Below are 7,957 nucleotides of genomic sequence, written 5' to 3'. Positions count from 1 at the left end.
GTTTTTGATGTTCACTATTTAAACAAGATGAACTGAAATGTTCAGTCCACTTTGGATTTAAAAATTGTGGATTCACAGATAACATAATACTATATGTAAAGAACTCTAAAAATTCCACCAAAAACTATTAGAACTGATAAATAAATTCAGTAAAGTAGCAGGATACAAAATTAATATTCAAAAATCAGTTGCATTTTTATATAATAATGAACTACCTGAAAGAGAAATTAAGAAAACATTTGAAATTGCATCAAAAAATTCAAATACTTAGGAATAAATTTAACCAAGGAGGTGAAAGACCTGTACTTGAAAAATTATAAGACACTGAAGAAAAAAACTGAAGAAGATTCAAGTAAATGGAAGCATATACCATGCTTATGGATAGGAAGAATCATCATCGTGAAAATGTCCATACCACCCAAAGTAATCTACAGTTCAGTGCAATCCCTATCAAAATACCTGTGGCATTTTTCACAGAAGTAAACAAATCATTCTAAAATTTACATGGAACACAAAAGACCCAGAATAGGCACAGCAATCTTGAGAAAGAATAAACTTGGAGATATCAAGCTACCTGATATCAAACTATAAGCCTATAGTAATCAAAACAGCATGGTACTAGCATAAAAACATATACATAGATGAATGGACCAGAAGAGAGAGCCCAGAAATAAACCCACACTTACATGTGGGTTTCAATTAATCTATGATAAAGTATCAATTAATCTATGATAAAGGAGGCAAGAATATACAATAGAGTAAAAACAGTCTATTCAATAAATGGTGTTGGGAAAACTGGACAAATATATTCAAAAAAAGAAAAAGAAACTGGACCACCTTCTTATACCATGTACAAGAAGAAACTCAAAATGAATGAAAGATTTAAATGTAAGACCCAAAACCATAAAACTCCTAAAAGAAAACATAGGCAGTAAACTCGGTGACATTGCTTTTAGCAATATTTTTTAGGTATGTATCCTCAGGCAAGGGAAACAAAAGAAAAAAATAAACAAATGGGACTACATCAATTTTAAAAGGTTTTGCACAGCAGAGAAAACTATCAACAAAACAAAAAGACAACCTACTGAATGGGAGAAGATATTTGCCAATGATACATCCAATAAGGGGTTAATATTCAAAATTTATAAAGAACTCATACAACTTAACACAAAAGAAAGAAACAATCCAATTTAAAAAAATGGTCAGAGGACCTGAATAGACATTTCTCCAAGAAGGACATACAGATGGCCAATAGACATATGAAAAGACGTTCAGTGTCACTTATCATCAGAGAAATCCAAATTAAAACCACAATGAGATAGCACCTCACAGTCAGAATGGCTGTCATCAATAAAGAAAGAAACAACAAATGTTGGCGAGGATGTGGAGCAAAGGGAACACTCATGCATTGTTCGTGGGACTGCAAATTGGTAGAGCCACTATGGAAAACAGTTTGGAGGTTCCTCAAAAAATTAAAAATAGAACTACTTTATGACCCAGCAATTCCACTTCTGGGTATTTATCTAAAGAAATCCAAAATACTAATTTAAAAAGTTATATGCATCCCTATGTTCATTGCAGCATTATTCACAATAGCCAAGATATGAACCAACCTAATATTGGCCATTAATAGATAATTGGATAAAGAAGAGGTGGTACATACATACAAATGGAATAATATTTGACCACAGAAAAAGAATGAAATCTTACAATTTGCAACACAATGGACGGACCTAGAGATTATGATGCTAAATTAAATAAGTCAAAGAAAGACAAATACCACATGACTTCACTTATATGCAGAATATTAAAAATAAATAAATAAACAAAACAGAAAGAAACTTGGATATAGAGAACAACTTGATGGTTTCCAGGTGGGAGAAGGGTTTGGGGGGTTAGGTGAAAAAAGTGAAGGTATTAAGAAGTACAAATTGCCAGTTATAAAACAGTCACAACAATGTAAAGTACAGCATAGGTAATATAATCAGTAATACTATAATAACTATGTACGACGTCAGGTGGGTTCTAGACTTATCTGGGTGATAACTTCATAGGTTACATAAATGTCTAATTATTATGCTTTATACCTGAAACTAATATACTATTGAATATCAACTGTAATTTAAAAAGAAATTTTTAATTAAAGAAAAAGAATAGCTCATTTAAAAAAGATAGGCCTAACGACTGTACCAAACTATAGTTTACAAGGTGCTTTTCAAATAGATCCTCTCATTTAAATCGTTTGAGTTGTATTTCAGAATAATGTATTCTGTATTAAGGATGACATACTTTATTTAAAATTAGAAAAATAGGTTTATGGCCATGCTACCCTGAACAAGCCCAATCCCGTCTGATCTTGGAAGCTAAGCAGGGTCAGATCTGGTTAGTACTTAGATGGGAGACCATCTAGGAAGACCGGGTGCTGTAGGCATAAAAAATAAAAAATAAGGGACTGTAAACTGACAAGGTCCTTGCAATCTGTGAGGTCAACCAAGGTTTGCCTCACCTAAATAAATAAATAAATAAATAAATAAATAAATAAATAAATAGTAAAGTTAGAAAAATAAAAGTGAAACTAATAATTAACTCTATAAAAATAAGAATGGCCACATACCTATATTGTTAGCAGTACTACACCAAAAAAGCAGGAAAGCGGTACATGTTAAGTTTATTGCACCAAACAGCAATAGTTTCCAGGAATGTGAAAAAGAAAATCATTCTTATTTTTATAGTGCTGATAAACTTCATGGGGTCTGTTCAAGCTGTTGTCATTCATACTTTGATATTCAAAGGAATAAGCACAAGTTCCTCCAAAAAGTCTGTGTCACATTTCCTAATTCTACCAAAATTATCATCAACCAAGTTATTATTATAATATATAAGGCTAAGATAATAACTCTGGAAGGGCAATTATTTAAGAGAAAATAAAATCTGACATTTAAACTCAAATATCATTTTGTCTCTATAAATATGTACAGAGACAATGATAAAGCAAATGGGGCAAAATGTAAGCAATTGGTGAATCTGAGTTAAAGGCATAAGTGAGTTCCTTATACTAATCTTGTAACTTTTCTGTAAGTTTGACATTATATCAAAATAAAGTTATTCCCCCCAAAGAAATAAGGAAGGAAAATATAAAGCAAACAAACAAAACAGAAACAAACTCATAGATACAGAGAATGAATTGATGGTTGCCAGCTGGAGGGGATGGGTAAAAAAGGTGAAGGAATTAAGAAGTGCAAATTGCCAGTTATAAAAATAGTTATATTTTTATAAATATATTTTATACAGAGATGTACAGTACAGCATAGGGAATATAGTCAATAATACTGTAATAACTATGTATGGTGTCGGGTGAGTACTAGACTTAACGGGATGATTACTTTTTAAGTAATATAAATGTCAAATCGCTAATATAATATTGTATGTCAACTGTATTGAAAAAAGTTTAATTATAAACAATTTTCAAAGGCAAATATTAAATCATTACATTGTTCTCCTGAAATTAATGTTATGTCAATTATATCTCAATAAAAATAAATTTTAAGAAATGACAGATTCTTCTGTTTTTAAGTTTTCTAAATCATCTCCTTTACAATGGTTTTTTGTTCCCAAAGCATACCATTTCATTCTCTGAAGACCTCTGACCTGACTTGAACTTTGAACCGACATGGCAGAAGCAGTTTCTAGTTCTATACTTTAAAGGGATTGGTAGGAGAAGTGTTCAGGAAAGTCACATTGAAAAGTCTGAAGTACCCCAGGGAATGTGAGCAAAACTTTTCCTATAACTTGGAGACCTATAACCTGAAAAGCAGAACCAAGAGAAGCTATTCAAACAGGAGATCCTATTTCAGGGGTGTCCCTATTTTTGGCCAAATGGTTCATTCTTAGCATAGTTATCTGGTGATACTACTTTGGCAAAAACAGCACGGTGGTATTGAGTTCTTTTAATGTTACTGGTGTTTTAAATGCCCTTTTTTTTTTTTCTCAAGTAGTTCTAATGCAATGCCTCTGAGCCACAAAGAGAGTTCAACCAAAGAGAATGAACATTTCCTTTTGGTTCTTACCTTTTCATGTTTCTCTCTCTCTCCCTCTCCTTCCCTCCCTCCCTCTCTCTCTCCCTCTCTCTCTCCCTCTCTCTCTCTCTCTCTCTCTTTCTCGCGCATGCACACACACACACACACACCCCTTGGTGGAAAACTTCCCATTCTTTCTTAGTCCTCATCCCAATAGAGCTGGTCGAATATTATCATCAACTGAATTGCTTCATTTTTGTTAAAAATCATTTAATGTAATCACTGAGGGTGTCTATTCATTAGAGGCCTATTAGCGTTACAGCTTTTAAATCAGATGGATTTTGAAAAATTTCTGTGCCTCAGTTTCCTTATATGGAAAAAGGGATAGTTATAGGCCCTCTCTCGAAGGAGAGAATACAATGAGACGTTTCTAGTAAAGTCTCTACTAGGTATTGAATAAACGTCTGAATCGATTATCCTAAGTTCAGACAGGCATCTTCCATTCTTTGGACTGGGTCTTGCCGGACTGGGGAGAGGTATGGGTGAGAGACGGAGATGTGCATCCTTGGACAACTCTGAGAGGAGGTGGGAAGAGAACTCAGTAACCCAGTTTATAAATCGCTGTCCTTTGCAGGGAATCTTCCAGCCTCCCCCAACTTGTTATAACTGCAGAAGTTTAAATTTTCTCTTTCAGATCAAGGAATAAGAAGTTGTCCCAAATTTCCACTTCTTGTCTGCAAACCCCAAGCTCTGCATTGGACCAATCTGTGAGGAGAAAACTTAAGCTTCCTCCTCCACGTTAATTCAAATGGCTGCATTCAAGCAGCAGACAAAAAAGCAGGCTTTTCTCTTCACTTTTACAAGGTGGCCACTCTTGGGCAAGAAGAGAAACTCAGAATTAAGATTTGCACCTAGCAATAGAATAAGATTGATCAGCCTTTCTTTATGGAATTGCCCTATACCAGCACCACTTGCCAGGTGAAGTGAGCCACATTGAGGGAAGGAAGTGACAGGGGTAGCTCCCAAGTGTCCTAGGATGCTATGTGTGTTTGCATCTCTCCCTTGTTCTCTTTCTGCACACCTACTGCTAAGACACCTCTAACACAACCCTCCTGCGACCTCTTCCAGGGTCCTCTTCTATGTTGCCCCTGGATTTTCTTTTTCCCTTTTTTGGTTTTATTTCTTAGGATCTAAAAATGCTCTAACATTTTGTCATGCTCATGTTCTCATGCTTTTGTCAAATAGGGAAAATTTGACAGAGGACGTTAACTGCTCTCTCTCTCAGGTGTTCAGCCAGTGCCAGACCAACATGGAATTAGGATTCCTGAGCTCGGAATCCATGCTTTGTCTACAAGATTATCCAACCTGCAACAACTGCCAGAACTTACCTGAGATCACTGTCAGCTGGGTATGGTAAATCAACATCTAGCATATAAGAGGTGAGATCTACATTAGGATTTCAGAGAAGGATTAGTGAACTAAACGTATCTCCCCTGCCTTCAAATATCTACCTGAAAGGGGTGGGGGGGGTGGGGGAGGGACCAAAAAAACCTATTCTTATCCTGAGCGACTGAGGTTAAAGCTTAACAGCCTGACTGCTCAGGTGTGAACGTCACTGCCTACTGGCCACATGACCGTGACCTCAGGATTTCACTTTCCCGAAGCTCAGTTCCTTCATTTGTAAAAAGAACACAGGAATTGTGCAACTGGTAGGGTCCGTGGCAGGTGTACTGCCTGGCAACAGTCAATATTCTGCCGATACAGGCTATCGATCCTTGCATGGAGGAGAAGGCTCTTCAAAATTTTAATTTAGCTCGATAAATGAGCCCAACTCATCCTCCCCTCTACATTTTTGTCTAAGCTTCTCACCTCCCTGGTTCTTCTCTCACATTCCTCCCAGTTTTCTGCCTCTTTTAAGGTCCCCTCCCAAATTTAACACCCCAGGTGTGTCTGCTCAAAAAGATCTCTCCTGCCCCATATCCTGTTTACGAAGCACATTCTTGCTTTTCAGTTTACTTCCCTCTTCTAAACTTAATGCGGAAATCCAGAATTTCTTTTGAGCCACACATAAAGGTGGGCACACCGTGAGACCACAATGCTGAAGACATGTGCTTGATGCTGTTGAAGGATGCGTAATGCCTGGCTAACAAGACATTTCTTAGAAACTTTCTGACTTTAGCATAAACCGCCTTGTGATCTCCCAAGTGGAACCTCCTGCTGAGGAGTGTGATTTGCAGATCACTGAGCACAGGTCTGTGAAATACAGGAAGCAAGCGTGTGCTGCGTGCAGAGGCATTCCAATAATAGTTTCAGCTGGGGAGGATAGTGCAGTGACTCACGTCCCCAGCGCACGTCTCTGAGGCAGAGTGGTGTGGGCGGAAACGCTCACCCTGGGCAGAGGGGGATTACCTGGGGAGGCCAGGAAACCAGGCTGGAGCACAGACTTGGGATCCGGGGTACACAAGGGCACTTATGCTGACTCACACAGGAAAGCAACAGGGTAATGACCAATATTGAAAGAAGCAAATCGTCTATGTCAGGGAAGCTCTTAGAGAAACAGGAAGCATAATCAGCTGGTACCAAGCTCGGAAAAGGAAAATTCAGCATGTCTGCACGCATTTGTTCTCCCTGAAGTTTATCAAGATGAGTGTCTACCGAGCACAGCACTGTGCTTCTGAGAAATGAGATGCAGCCACCCCTCTCTGTGTGTGGGCCCCACAGTCATCTGCAAGGCCCAGGTATCAGCCTGACCCAGCTAGAGGAAGGGGTGCATTTTCCAATGTCTACCCAGAGGAGGACAGCTTTTTCCCCCCTAACTATCACAAGATATCCTATATGCTAGCTGTGGTCCTGTTTACAGAACACTTACTATACGCCAAATTCTGTGTTAAGAATTTAAAGCACATTGTCACATTTGAGTCTTACAACAATCCTAAGAGGCAGATTCTTTTAGTATCCCTGTTTTACGAATGAGGAAATAGAAACTCAGAGAAGCAGAACAATCTGTCTAATACCACACAATTAGTATCAGATCTGGAATATGAACATAGGCCATGTTCCCTCCCAGTATGATTTTGTTTGGTCCTAACTGATGATGATGATGATGATGATGATGATGTCATCTTAAGTCTTGGGTAGCTGGAATACCTTCTCTGTAGGCTGTGTTATCAGAGGCGCTCAGTCTCTAGGCTGAACAGGGAATGGTGGAATGTTGGGGAGTTCTTGGAGAGGTTGGCTCCATCCTTCTAGAGCCAGGCTGCCCCAGGGCCTGCCTATAGGCAGGATGAGGCTTACCTGTCCCTGGCAGAGTAGCAGGTCTAGGTGGGAGGTCCACTGGCAGCACTGGACAAGGGGCCCTCTTGATAAATAGAGTTGCCACCACTCTGTTCCCTCAACTCCCTGAGTGTGGTAGGCCTTCCTTCTATGCCAGTGATTTATTATGGAACTCCCCAGGAAATGACAGACAGGATAACCTGCCACTCCAATGGAGTTGCCACTCTTGAGAGAAAGCAACCATTAGTCCAGATGTTCTAAAGCATCAATGCCTTTAAAATCATATTCCCAGTCCACAAATTGGCATGTTAACAAGTTCCCCAGGTCATTAGAATATAAGTAGTGCTTAAGACTATTCTTCGTGAAAGATCGCTTTGGGCCTTTCACTCTGTGGGATGTAGGTCACCGTCCTGGGTGAAACAAAATGAGGAAAGCTGACACTGAAAGTTCCCTTATCAAATGAAAGTTAACGACCTTAGAGTCTTGGCTGCCCACCATATCTTTTCAGGATTTTTTTTTTTAAGGAACTGGAAATAGTTTGCTCATGACAACCATAGGTGAAGGTTCTTGGAGGGTTCCTGGAGTAACATGTGATGGCATGAATTGCCCTAAAGAAAATCTTAGAAAAAGAACATACAAGTTTGAATAGCCTGAGCCATATTTTAGGG

At 38.4% G+C, this 7,957-nt stretch overlaps 1 pseudogene; it reads left to right on the top strand.

The window, feature by feature from the left end:
- Positions 1-2,312: 2,312 nt before the first annotated feature.
- LOC111746293 lies at positions 2,313-2,431 on the top strand (annotated as a pseudogene).
- Positions 2,432-7,957: the final 5,526 nt, after the last annotated feature.

Source organism: Pteropus vampyrus, unplaced genomic scaffold (assembly GCF_000151845.1).
Source record: "Pteropus vampyrus isolate Shadow unplaced genomic scaffold, Pvam_2.0 Scaffold182, whole genome shotgun sequence".
Taxonomy (NCBI): Eukaryota; Metazoa; Chordata; class Mammalia; order Chiroptera; family Pteropodidae; genus Pteropus; species Pteropus vampyrus.
This window is presented reverse-complemented; position numbering and strand designations above follow the sequence as displayed.